We start from the raw sequence: 14,976 nt of genomic DNA on the forward strand, positions 1-14,976 counted from the left end.
CCCAAATGGCATATGTCTGTAAGCAAACGTACCCCACTTGGTATGGAAAGTAATTTTGAGTTTGTCAGGTTCTGGTACCAGAACCTGATTGTATCCTGAAAAACTATCAAGGAGAGAGAACATCTGTGCCCTAGATACTATTTGCAAGATATGGTCCATAGACGGCACAGGGTAGTTATCTTTGTCCAGGGCATAGTTAACGTTCCAAAAGTCGACATACAATTGATTTCCTCGGACTTCTTTCGTACAGGCACAGGGTTAGAGACCCAAGTGGAATGATGAACTTTATATATGATCCGTGCATCCAAAAATTTAGTAAGCTCTTTTTGTATGAGGGGTTCAAACGACGGATGTACTTTTCTCAGCTTTTGCTAATATGGCTTGACCCCTTCCTTGATTGGGATGATATGTTGGATGATCTGTGTGTCATAAGTTTTCAAATCATCATACGTCCATGTGAACACATCTTGGTACTATTTGAACAAGCGGATGAAGGCTTGACGTTCTTGTTATGTACAACATGTACCAAGGTTAACAAATTTTGGATCCTTTATGTTCCCAGGTTTATCAGTTCGTGCCTCATGGTGGAATTGTGGTTCTTCATGTTCCTTGGCCCTTGGAACCACTCTTGCAATTCGATTAGCTTTTCCAGTGATACCACACCTTTTGTGATAATGTGGTCTTTCATGTCATCATCTCCTGCTTGCAAAGAGCGCTCGTGCTCGTCGTCACCTGTTGTTGCATCTTTGAAAATGTCAGTGTTGGCCATAAAATGTAGTATCTATTGATCATATTAAACACGCGTAAGTTAGTTATGTTATCTGAGATAGATGGCTTGTACAAAATTTCAATAGTAAATATGTCCCTAATTGGTGACATTCTTGAGGCTTCATTTTCTAATGCATTGGCAGTTGCATTACGCGTGCGTGGCACAGCAATGATATTAAATGCTTGGAAGTTTGATATTAGACGCCATACCTCTTCTTGGTAGCTTTTTAGATGATGTGATATACAATGAATGGTGTTGTGTACCTGTCATACCATTATCTTTGAATCACCTACCACTTTAAGTATGACCACATTGAGGTTGATGGCTTTCTGCAAGCCTAATACGAGTGCTTAATATTCTGCTACATTTTTCGTGCACTCAAACTCCAAGTGGCTTGGCACCATATGCTTCCTATTGCAAGGGTCGATCAGAACGCACCCAGCTCCTATGCCATCATATGTCTTTGATACGTCGAAGTACAAATTCCACAACTCATTTATACACGAACCGCTTGATGTGATATTATTGATGCTATTGTTGTCACTGCTACTACTGGTACTATTGGTACAATGTGTTGTACAAGTTTCATTACCATCATTCGGGCAAGGAAGGAGTCCCAACTATGTGTTTGGTGGGGTTGGAGCTGGCCATGCAGGATAACACCCCAATGTTGTTTCAAGGAGGAAGTTTCCGAACATGAGTTCTGCGAGAGCGAACGGTTCATTTTCGCCATTGATGGGAGTGACATTATGCTTCATGTACCTCTCGGATTCTACCCAGATTTGGTTTCACTTGCCCTTGTATGGAAGCCACATGTGGGACCAATCTATAGAAAAATATCCATCCAACTTGTTGGACCAGTCCCTACTGAGTAATAGACCATATGCTTCTGGAATGTCCACGACCACTATATTGATGCATTGGTGGACTTGACGATCATGGGATAGTCGGATGATCACGTCACGTAGTTCACCAATGGCTGGTATGGATGTTCTATCAAGTTGGATGATTCTCATAGATGTTTCGCTCCATTGTGCATTGATCCTCTTAGCAATGGAGAGCGGCATGACATTGATTATCACGTCGGAATCAACCAAGCAGTTATGAACATTGTAGTTGAATACTTCAAAATATAGCAGGAATGGAGGGCAACCTGAGTTTGCTTCTTCCATCCGGAGTGTATTGAGCATAGTTGAAAGTGGTCTGGGAGGTGTGCTTGCTCCCTTGCTAGTAGAGGTTGCGTTGTCCATCATTGTCTATCCTAAATCACACAATAGGATATCTCGTTGACTCTGGATCTTAGCGAACTCGAACAAACTAATGTTTGCTTGTGTTTTCTTCATGTCATCAACAATGTTATAATCCAAAGGTGGTATACTCACTGAGGTGTCTGGCGAAGTGTTCTACAATTTGCTACTCATGGACATACTCAGACCCGCTGTAATATTTCTGGACTTATTTTTTGTTTGTTTCTTCGAGGAAGTAGGTGGATCGGTCTTCTTTATCAGCAGTCTAACCTTTTTTTGCATCTCCTCAAGTGTGGGGGGAGCCCCTTTACTTCTAAGACTGTAATGGTCAGTTTTCTTTCGGGGCTGCTTCTCAGTGTTCGTCTTTGCCATTGTTTACGAACACTGATACGTGTTCATCACATGCTCAAAGCTTGACGGCCTATCACGTGAAACCTCAGAATTGTTATACGTATCTTCCAATTGCTCCTACATATCGCTTCCCGCCTTGAGTGTACGACTATAAAAAGTATTTATGACTCACTTCCAACCCAAGCAAGAGTTTTCAAGATGATGTTCTTCATGGAAAGAACAGAATTTTGGATCTGCACACCGTTCGAGCTAGAACACAGGCGTCTGCACAGTTTTTGGAATGAACTGGTCACTGCTTGATGAGTCGGTTGAGGAACTGCTTCCATATCTTTGTCTGGGCAGGTGACTGCTTGCAAATGTGTCTAATCTGCGTTGTTTGAGTCCAGACATTTCAGTGGACAAGCTCTTGACAAGATGAGTGAGGATCTCAATGTCGGTTGCTTCCTTGTCTCTACCCTTTCTTGTCATTACTTGGGACTGTCTACTCACATCCTTGGAGTCCTTCATCGATTGATCATCCTTAATGACTCCAACTGCACATAGGTCTTTCTCAACACTGATAGCCTCTTCATAGTTTTCCAATAGTGTTGGTCTCACATATCACTTGACGAACTGCACAATGTTGGTTGGTAGTGCATTCATGTAGTAATCAGTGGTGATGGAGTCATGAGGCTTAGTGTATGTTGGGAACTTATTCAGTATACGTGTGAACCTCTTATTAAAATCACTCACTTTCTGTTTTCCCTCCATCTTGAGGCTTCCCAATTCTTTGAGTAGCATGGTTGGGGTCTTGTCATTAGAAAACTTTTCAAGGAACATACGTTTGAAAGAACCCTAGTTCTGTATAGAGTTAGGTGGAAGGTTGTGATACCAAGTAGCTGCCCAACTGTCCAAGGTACATGGAAAAAATCTACATGCTATGTCATCATAATGTACCTCAAGGGTCTGCAGTTGTAGGTAGAAGTTGTCTAAGTGGTCTTCCACCTTCACCACACTGTCAAGGTTAAACTTGATGTTCATTCTCTCTGCTCTCTTCAACATCTTGTGCAGAACAGCTAAGAGAGCCAATGGTCCCTAAGTCATCCATTCAAGATTTGGGTCAGTCATCTCTTCATCCTCTTCATACTCTTCCTCTCCTTCAGAGTCTGATGTGTCCGACTCTGAGTCCGTTGGTCCGTCTCCACCTCTACCTCCTCTGTTGCCTTCCCCTCCACCTCCTATACCCAAGTTTGATCCCGAGACCACAAGAGTTCCTTGTTCACTTTTGTCAAATGATGGGAGATTTCTTTTCATCTTCGATAGCTTCTCCTAGGCCTTCAAGTGTGGCAAGGATTTCTTCTTCCATTGACGATACAATAACACTCATTGTCTTAAGGATTTTCCTCAACTCTTACTTGTCAGCACAGGAGAGTGGTTCACTTTGTCTTCGAGAAGTGAGGTTCGTGTGCCGGTGAGTGTAAGTGTATTTGTGTCAATGGTTCTTTCACTGTGAGGGGAAAAAGGTGAAGGTGAGTTCCAGGTTGAAAGGGATCAGTCCCAACTCGGCTAGGAACACACAACACAAAGGACATACACAGCTTCTGGCGAAGCAATCCACTCGAATGTTGCAGTCACAACATACAAGGTAAGATAACACATACAACACTCATGGATCAGTCTGAGATGAGTGCAACGGTTGCTATAGAAAGGTTCATGTGAAAGGTCTATTTAATGTCCAGCAAAGCAGTCGACACAGGTGGGACAACATTAACAACATATACAACACATTTCCATTAATATATTATGAATTACAACAAATGAATCAGTTCATATGTAGAACACATGGTTAAAGAAACATGCATTACAAGTGTTAAAGATCAGTCTTACAACAAATACAATACATGTCTGAAAACGTGTTGCCTATTGACAGGCTTCTAAATTAAGCGAAAGTTCCAAGACACATCATTACACCATACATCACTAACCCCGTCAGCGGGGCATTGGAGCCACTACTTACTCCTCAAAGAAAAGATTACAGACTCTCTTGGCTATGTGGGAGGAGCTGAGGTGAAAATTCCTTTCATGTACAAATGAGGGGGGTATTTATAGCCAAGGGTGAAACTGACCCTTGTGGCTGTTTGACTACCCTCATGACCGTTCGAATTCCATGACTTTCTAACTTACATGACTCTATGTTAAACAAGTGGGCCTCTTGGACTTCCATGTTACATCACATTGATTGACAACAAGACCATAGTAGATATGTGGGCAACATGACTCATGACTTGACTCGACATGACTTGACATGGCATTGCTGGTACATTTGTGCTATTGTTGGAGTGCATGTTGAGCTAGAGTGCTAATAAGTGATGGATGTCTTCATGGTATACCATAGCTTGACCTCCACATGGCAAAGTGCGTGGAGTCTTCGATGGTCCTTGGTTCACTTGATGAAGCTTTAGCATGTTGTTCCTTTCTTTCATGTTGTAAGGCTTAGCAGACTCACTTGTTCGTGAAGGTGCATGTTCGTCACATTTTTCTGCTTCACGTGCTTCACTCGTTCATCCATTTGTGAAATTTTCCATCTGCATGTGCTCCCTTCATTCATCCCATGCATCACCCGACATGTTTGTTGGTGTGCTTGTACCTGCAGTCACTCATGACGAGACGATATCAAATCCAAAACCTTCTAGTCTACCATGACACATGATCATTCGAATGCAAGTGACCGGGAGAGGAAACAGGGTTGTGATGCCAGATGATGGCTCCGAGAAACTGCTAATGAAAACTACCCAAGATTCACTAAAAGATGGAGACAGGTGATCTAAGTCAACAGTGACTAACTGCAAGGTCTAGCTCAGTTGGGAGGAAAAATTGTGCACATTTTGGGAGGAATAGTCTGGGTTGCTGGAAGGCCAGGCAGGCATGCTCTGTGCATTTTCTGAAATGAACAGTCAGCATGGGATAAACAGCCAAATTTTTGCACTTTTCCAGAGGAACGGGTTAGGCTGCATGAGGGGTCAGCAGGCAGGGATTGCGCAATTTTACTGCCCGGGAGACTAGTAGCCAGATCTACGCAATTCCCAGAGGGAACTTCTAGTTGGCTGCTGGGGTCACTGGCAGCCAGATCTACGCAATTCCTAGAGGAAACTACCAATTGGATGTTGGGGTCACTGGCAGCTATACTTGCCAATACCTAGAGGGAACTGCCAGTTGGTTGCTCAGTCACTGGCAGTAGAAACTGTGCAATTCTTGGAGGGAATAGGAAGTCTGCTGCTAGGAGATGCTAGCTGGGAAAATTGCATTAAGGTCGGGAGGTTGACTTGCTGATAATATTTGTGCAATTTTAGGGCTGAGATGATTGATGGGCAATGTGAGGCCTTCTCATGAGCACTGCGCAATTTTTGAGATGAACAGTCAGTCGACTGTTTGGGTGGCCAACATGAGTGTTGATTGAATTTCTTACGGGCAGCACAACTTGAAAGAACTAGCTTGGTACTTCTGCGTTGTTCTTGTTCATAGTCGATCAAGTCAAAAACAAGGTGATGGTCCGACTGTCAGTGAGGAGGTTGGTCATCAGAACTTCAGCACAAATGACTAAATGCGTGAACATTCAAAAGATGCATAGGTGATCCTACAAACACACACTCGCATGACTTGACAATGAAATGACCAAACCATCCAGACACACATGTTCAACATGACTGAGCGATGGTGCAAGCGACAAGCATGACACTGGTGATTGATCTTTCATGATCGAGACAACGCTTGTGCAATAGTGAATATGACTCTGTGTGTAAGTGCGACAAATTCCTTTGTGGTGAACACAACAAACACATACGAAGCGAAGACTTTGAGCATATCTAGAAAATGGTCACAAGCATGACTTAGACATCAACATGCAGAGACTTGAGTGCAATAAACAAGAAAGACGATTGTAAAGACTCACACGAGCTCATGGAGTGAACCCGAGTGTGTGCAGTCATCAAGTGAAACTCTCTAAGGGAGGCTCCAAAATTGGTGCAGGATAAAATTTTATAGGGTGGTTGTAGCTGCTACAATAGGATGTTTTGGTGTTTCAGGAAAAGTTTGTGCTTGAATCATACCACCCTGTGATTCATTGATGATTTATTCAAACTACCCCCATTCTTTCTGCATTTGGTCCTGATCAAGTCCTTTCTCAGTACTCTTATTGTTGGAAGGTTCTTCTATGTCTTTCTCTATGGCAGACTCTTTTTGTGATTCAGCGTCATTGGATGCTTTATCTTCATCCTATTTAGAGACATTAGTAGACAACCTTTCTTCTTGATATTCTTGTGGGATTATTTTATGTATATTCAAAGGCACATGCGTTAGCCTTTGATGTTTGTACTCCTTAAATTCCTCTAATTCATCCGGATTGAGTTGGAGGGAAGCTAAACTTTGTACCTATGAAAATTGTTCAATTTATTCAAAAATATCGTCAAAATGATCATCCTCATGAATAAATGCTTTAACCTTGATAGCCGAGGTAAAATCATACATGACCTTAATAGGGTCATATTGTCTTTCTCGAAACTCAACAAGATTCAAATTGTGAATGTGTTTGACTTCGACTTGTGCATGTCTAAATTAATTTAAGCAATAAACACCACACTGAAGTGGAAAAGTGGACCAGATAGATTTTTTGGACTCTTTGAGGGATTTGGTAACTGTCTAGTATGCAATTTCTCTTACTAACAGTTTATCAGGGACATACCACGGAAGTACATGTGGTGGGGTGGTGCTTACAAAAAATCTAATATATGTGAAAAATTATTCTCCAAACCATCTCATCACAAGTTGAATATGAGTCTTGGCTTCTTCTGGTAGCCTTCGGGCTTTCTTGTCAAAGACAACCTAATAAATAGGGAGCATAACCCCCTGAAAAATCTAATAGAAATGTTCATTGAAACAAGATTTCCAAAGAGCTTTATGATACACATGGATTGGCGTGGGATCCTAAGGTGTCCACTTCCATCCCATAATTGGAAAATGAAAAATGAAACATACAACATCCATGACATAGGCAGACATATAAAATGGAGGAATGGTTCTTGTAGTAACATAATGTTTCCTTCTATATTCTATGATGTGGCGGGCTAAGTTATTTGAAAAATTTGTGGCCCAGTCCATGACTATATAATTAGAAGCAAAATCAATGAGAGGCACCCATTCCACTAAAAACTTGGTAGCATCTATGTACCCAAATAACCTACATAGCATTGCAGAAATTTATAAATAAGGAGAAGCGAGAGAGGCTACTAAATACATACCAATTCTATCCATATTGTTCTTGCTTGGAGTTTTCCTCCATTTTTTTATAACTTCAGAGGGTTCTTCATTTTCAGTAGCAAATTTCTCCACAAATGATTTATCATAAACCTTGTGTGGTAGAGGTAAATGATACATTCTTCTGATATCCTCTAGTTTAAAGGGGCCAATGGCCACTTGCCTTGAGGTCACGAATTCTCTGTCCTCAATATTCACATTTTCAATAATCCATTTAGGGTAATAATTTTGGTCTAGTTGCTACCTTATGCAAAACAAAGCATGCAACTTCAGGATTAGAAGCGTCTGAAGATTGCATATCATCTATCATGGCTTCCTTTTGTATTTCCTTCTCGAATAGGCCATAAACATTTTCCCAGGAGCTGATACCACACTCTGGTATACAACTTGTATTAGAAAACAAAGGTGATGATTCCAATATATCCTCAGTTGTGGAATGTGTTACCTTTCCCTTATTCATCTTGATCATCCAGTCGAGTAATCGAGTCTCTATTACAGTCATGTCACCCTAAAGAAGACGAGAGTGATATTGCAGAGAATGAGAAATAAGAGTATAACAGCATGAAAATACGAAAACCTTATTCAAATTAATGAAATTGAAACACTTAAATGCATCCGTAATGGTGAGAAGACATTGAATTTCTTGAGGCACGAAATCATAAATATCCATAATTTGAAACGATGTATGTGTAAGATTTGGATTAACTCACATTACTACCAATGATCTTTTTGGAGCAGGTCATTAAAACCTGTTAACGTACCACCCTTAATACATGAAATATAACTTTAATAACGTATCATTGGGTATGTATTTCATCGCAAATCAGTTATTCGCAATGTCACATGATATGTTTGATTGCCAATTTTGTGATTCTGTGATTCGTGAGATTGTGATATGATGAATTCGAACATATTTTGATATTACAATTAATTCATTTGTCGGGTCCATCATGATATCGCAATACGTAAGGGGAGGTTTAACATGTTTTATTACTTTTTGGGATGCAAAAAGTCTGACATGATTTGTCCGGAAAGGAATATTCTTAGATTTTGCGCATATCGCAAATCGGTGACACTTCAATTGGTAACATTAACTACTGCACACAAGACTTTTGCGAAATGTGAAGTGCGATTTAATATTTGGAGCGGGGTTCTTGGATTTTTGTCTAGATTTTAATTACTTTTAAATCAAATTATTTTCTAAAGGGTTCCCATTTGTTATCTAAAGGATTCTAACAAATGGGGTTGTTCTACAACACAACAATTGGTGATTCACTGGAAGAACCAGTTATCTCTAATAATTTTGAAATTTCTAAAACTTTCAAAGTAAAGATAGTTTAGGAAATAGGAATTGCATGAAATTTTAGATCAGTAACATTTCTCTGAATAATAAAAAACAAACTCACCTAATTATAATTCATTTGATATCCTCTTAAAGATGAAAATTCCTTTATCTACTTAGTTTTTTTTTAAATAAAGTAAGGGCTTTTGCAGATCATATTTTTAATGTACTCATTTCTCACAGGTAGAGCCTCTACTACTAGTAGGCGTTCATAGCCTCGAAAGGGTTACCTTTTAACCAGCAATGATTCAGTGTGCCATCCAGAAAAGAATGCAATTCTTAGAGATAAATTCCAAATGATATACTTATTTTCTTTTTATTTTTTTAAAATAGTTTATTATTATTTTCTTTTATTACTCAAATGTCATTGTCTTGGTTTGGTGGCCAAATAATGAAAATGCCATTCACTGGTTATAATTCAACTGAACAAGTTGCCTCGTGATGAGACCCCTTGTCTTAAGATTAAGATAATCTCAAGCCATTACCCTATTTTAGTATGCAATATTGGCAATGTCAGTCTTATTATTTCCCTATGAACATGGTAAGAAGGCTCTTGATGAGACCTCTTGTCTTTTAAGTTTTAATATATTTTAGAATTACACTCTAAAAAGAGAAAAGTTTATTGGATGGGGAGAACCACTAACTCCTTATGAGTTCTAGATGACAATTATAGAGTTGAGGATACTTAGCTGAAAATAGTCTTTACTTTGTTAAATATACCTTTCTTGACTGATAATAGGAAAAACGTTTTTATAAAGCTGGAGGTTTCTCAAAGAATAAATAATTTTGGCGGAAAAAAAAAATAAATAAAATAAATAAATAAATAAAAATTCCATAGATTCATGGAACTAAGCTAATTTTCAAATGTTATAATTGTTTCCTTAACATTCTCTACTTCTAAAAGTGAAAAATATAAATATTTCAAAAATATTTACTGTGAGGCCAAAAGTAAATGTTATTCAACATTTGTTTTCCTAGGAAGAAAAAATGAGAGAAGATAAATGCTATAATGTACAATTAGGAGAGGTTATCTCCTACGAAAAGAATTTTTTCAAGATAAGCCCACTAACGGGAAGAGAATCTCTTCTTCCTAATAAATCTTGTAATATGAAGGTCTATGGGCCTACTTTCTCCACAATTTGAAATGGATCGAACCATAGTCTTTGGAATTTGGTGTGTTTACCCTCATATGCTTTGTCCCATTTCAAGACAAGATCTCCGATTTGAAATGACTAGGTGGAAATTGAATTGGCATCAAAAGAATTTTTAACTAACTGTTGATGACGGACATGTGTGATCTTTGCTTTCTCTCTTTCCTCTTCTAATTTGAGAATTTGTTCATGCCTTGTTTGTAATGAAGAAGGAGTTTTTTGAATGAATTGCACTAGGTCCAGAGAGGGAATAGCTAAATTTGATGGAATGACAACTTCTTTTCCATATACCAAATTAAATGGAGAAGTGCCTATTTAGGTCTTCTCAATGATTCTATCTGCCCAAAGAGAAAATGTCAAATATTTGTGCCAATTCTTTTGGCTTTGGTCGATAGTTCGTTTAATGATTCTAATAAGATTTTTGTTAATTGACTCTGCTAACCCGTTCCCTTGAGGATAGTAATTGGTAGAATACTTTAATTTAAAACCTCTTTTTAGTGCAAATTCAGTATCACTGTTTCCATAAAAATAAGATGTGTTGTTGAACATGAGTGCATTAGGTAAGCCAAATCCAGTTATGATAAATTGATTAATGAATTCAATATTTTCATCATAATTGACTATTCTTAGTGGAATTTATTCCACCCATTTGGTAAAATAATATGTTGTAGTAAGAATGTATCTATGTTGTTTTGAATAGTTAGGAACGATATCACCTATGACATCCAACCCCCATTGTTCAAAAGGTTGTTCAATGTTGATTGATTATAAGGAAAATGTTGGTTTCCTTTGTCTTCCAACAACTGTTTGACATACTTTTCATTTTCGCACATATTCATGAGTGTCTTTGAACAGCGTTGGCCAATAATAACCGGCATGAATAATTTTGTGTGTCATTGTATCTCCTCCAAAATGTCCACCAACTAGGCCATCGTGGAGTTCCTGCAAAACTTTCTCTGCTTCATATTTCTCGAGGCATCTTAATAGAATGGAATCATAATTTTTTCAAAATAAAACATATCAATGATTTGATATTGATTAGATTTTAGCCTTAAAGCCCTATTCCTTTTATAATTATGTTTAGGAGGAGCAAATTCATTTCTCAAATAGAAAATTAAATCAACATATTGGGATTCAGACTCATTTAATTTACCTCGGATATTTTCACAATATTACCTGAATCTTCATTTGTTGATATTTTGGACGCTCCTACTAGAATCCTACAAAAAACTTCACCTTTGATTATTTTAGTTGGTCTAATTTCAATGTCATATTCTTGCAGTGTTGTCACCCAATTTTCTCTTTTCTCTCCTAATTCTTTTTGCACTAGTAAATTTCTCATAGATGAGAATGGAGCTATTACTTTAGTGTGTGTTTTAAGAAGAAAGGGTCTAAAATACTTTATTGATTTGAAAACAGTGAAAGACTTCTTTTCAACATCTGAGTAATTTAATTCAGCGCCTTTCCAATTGGAGCTAAAGAAAGAGATTGGTGCTTCAATTTTCTCATCATTGACTTGTGTTAAAATAGTTGCATATGATGTTTCAGAGGCAAAAGTAAATAAAATAAAATCATTAGAAACTTTTGGAGTTACTAAAGAGGGAGAATTTATAATTTCCTTTTTGATAAGATGAAAAGCTTCTCACTCACTATGTCCCCATTTAAAAACCGAATTTTTCTTGATCATGCATAACAGTTTGTGAAAAGTCAGGGACAAATCTTTTAACAAAATTTATCTGACCAAGCAAGGACTGCATGTATTTTTTTTGTGAGGCAAAGAGATTTTAGAAATTTGTTTTATCATATTAGTATCTATGTGAATTCCATATTTAGATACAATAAATCCGAGAAGTTTACCTTCACTTAAAGCAAAGTAAGACTTCTTTGGGTTTAGAGAAATTCCATACCTTTTACAATGTTCAAAGATCTGCTTTAAGTCCTTTAAATGATTATTTCACTTCTTTGAATATATTGTTATATCATTTAAATAAATTACCACAGATTTATTCACCAAATATTTGAAAGCTATATCCATGTCTCTCTAGAAAGTCACACCGGCATTGATTAATCCAAATGGCATATTTTGATAGGTGTATGTTCCCCATTTGGTTCTGAATGTGATTTTTAGTCAATCGTTTGGATTTACGAGAATTTTATTGTAACCTAAAAATCCATACAGAAGAGACATTAGTTTTGAACCTGAAAATCGCTATAGTACCTGTTCCATAGGAGGCAGTGGAAAGTTGTCCTTCTGACAAGCTTTATTGAGATTCCGAAAGTCTATGCAAATTCGAATATCACCATTCTTTTTCCTTACTAGTACTAGGTTAAAAACCCACCTTGAATGTCTAATAGGAAAAATGATTTTGGCCTTAAGAAGTTTATTTAATTCAGATTTGATTTGATTTTCCAAATTTGGATGAATATTTCTCAACTTTTGTTGTATAGGCTTTTCGTTGGATATCATAGGAATAGTGTGTTGTATGATAGAAGTATCAAACGTTTTAATATCATCATAATTCCAAGCAAAAACGTTTTTATATCTTCTCAACAAATGAATGAAGGCTAACCTTTTGTCGAGTGCAAGACAAAGATCTAGATTTAATAATTCAGACCTCAATGTTCAAATTTGAATTTTTGAGTTGGTTTCTTGAATCTATCTTTAAGATCATACAAATCTACCAGCTTAATTACAGATTTGGGTATAGGATTTTCATTTGTTTTTATTTTACTAACTATCATGTTGGTCTTCATCTATTATCTGGTCATCATATGAGCCTTTGGATGTTAAAAATTTTATGATATCCGTATCGTCATTAAAAACTTGCCAATTGGTGATATTATTGGGAATAGAAGGTCTAAAAATTAATTCTATAGAAAATCGGTCATGACTATAATCTTCTGGCGGTATGAGTTTGGATGCAATGTTAGCCAAAAGATTATCACTTTCATTTTGAATTCTTGGGATTGGAGAAATATTAAATGCTAAGAAATGTGAGGTAAGGTCCTAGACTAATGGTTGATAATGCTTTAAATGTCCATAAATATAGTGAATAGTGTTCCTTACTTGTTTGATCACGATTTTAGAGACTCTAAAGATTTGGAGATATTTTATATCAAAGCCTATGGCTTTGTACAATCCTTGAATTAATGCCTCATACTCGATAGTGTTATTCGTGCATTCAAATTCAATTATGCATGCCAACATAATTTTCTCTCCTTCAGGGCTAACTAATATGCAACCTCTCCCTGCTTCATCATTAGATTTAGATCCATCAGAAAAAATCCAAAACAAAGAATTAACTACAAGTTTCTCTACAAAATTGATACATTTGGAAGAATATATTTGTGAATAATTTTCGATCTATGAGGTAACAGAAGTCTCCAAAAAAGGTGAAGTTTGTGCATTAAAATTGCCCAAAAATGATTCAACAGACTAATTTCCAATGATATTATTGTTGTACGCAATGGTCTCATTTTCTCCTTCCAGTTTAGTCACAGTTGTTAACACCCAGGTTGTTCCCTATGACTCCCAAGGGAATACGGCCGGGGTAACCACTAACCAATCTTTGGATCACAGTTTCTAGCCAAACTGTAATCAGAGAGGGCTCTCTCTTTATGATTTGTCTCTGTTATGATGGTGTTTTAGGCTAGCTATTATGCTCAGGTTTTGGTTTATGTTTTGGTTGAAGGATTTCTTTCAGGTCTTATGATATATTGTTTAGAGAGTAAAATATCATTGGGCAATGGAGTCTGGAGTTATGAAGTGCTTAGAAACGAAAGATTGCTGGTGCTTAAACTGCAGGGCCAATTTTGTATTTCAGACAAACAAATTTAGTTTAAATAGTGATGTATGTCAACCAATAGAAAGCAATTAAGAATTTTCTATTAAGCTGGTGAGTTGAAAGTGTAACACGCTGCACAGGAGCAAACTTGAATTCCTGTGACAAAGGCTACTGTGAAAGATGTATTCTGAAAGTGCAGCAATTAAGAATTACACATATCAAGATTGCATCTGAAGAAAACATTCATTAACAACGCAGATTGAACTCAGGGTATTCATTGAATAAATCCTGAAAGTTATTCTTTTTCCTTGTTGCTAGATATTTAAAGTGAGATAACATATGGATTTTAACAAACAAAATACATAACATAGAGAGTTACAGAGACTTATTGTATGGCGAAATACACAGGAATCCAGCAGTTTCCAACAGACACCAGTACGCATTCAACACTCCAGAAATCCGAGAAATTCCATCACTTTCTTTATTAACTTCTGAAAGGATTACAGCATAAGAACTTCTTCAGGAGAAATCAACAACAACCCTTGCAAGCTCATGCGAAGGGGACTTTATAGGAATGTTTATACAAAATATCTCAGGCATTGAGTCATCTGAGAGAGAAAATATCTTCATAGATTCGTACAGAAAGTAGAAAAGAAGTTATTGCAACTTTGAATGCAGCATAAATGCTCTTTATGTCTGTCAGAGGATAATTTGACCTTTGGAGGTCATTGAGTCGGTTGATCCGCTTTGCTTTAATGCTGAATAACGCGTCTTTATTTCTTGTTGCGCTGTATTTTCTCGGGTTTGTCATCTGTGACTGTGATTGCTGCTGTGGCGACCGAATAGCCCTGCTGAGTTGGCTCAGCCTTTCATCTTTGCTCTGTATGCTTATCTATCAAAATTCTGCCTGTGTATGACTTACTTATAAACTGGAAAAAATTAACATTTACAGGTTCTGGCTTGATAATATCATCTGTGTCAAATTCTTCCAGACTTCCTGTGTGGGCAATTGGTGCTTCACAATTGCCTCTATGGTTTCATC

Source organism: Pinus tabuliformis, chromosome 8, assembly GCF_031772625.1.
Source record: "Pinus tabuliformis cultivar Carrire ecotype Pingquan chromosome 8, CPIR1, whole genome shotgun sequence".
Taxonomy (NCBI): domain Eukaryota; kingdom Viridiplantae; phylum Streptophyta; class Pinopsida; order Pinales; family Pinaceae; genus Pinus; species Pinus tabuliformis.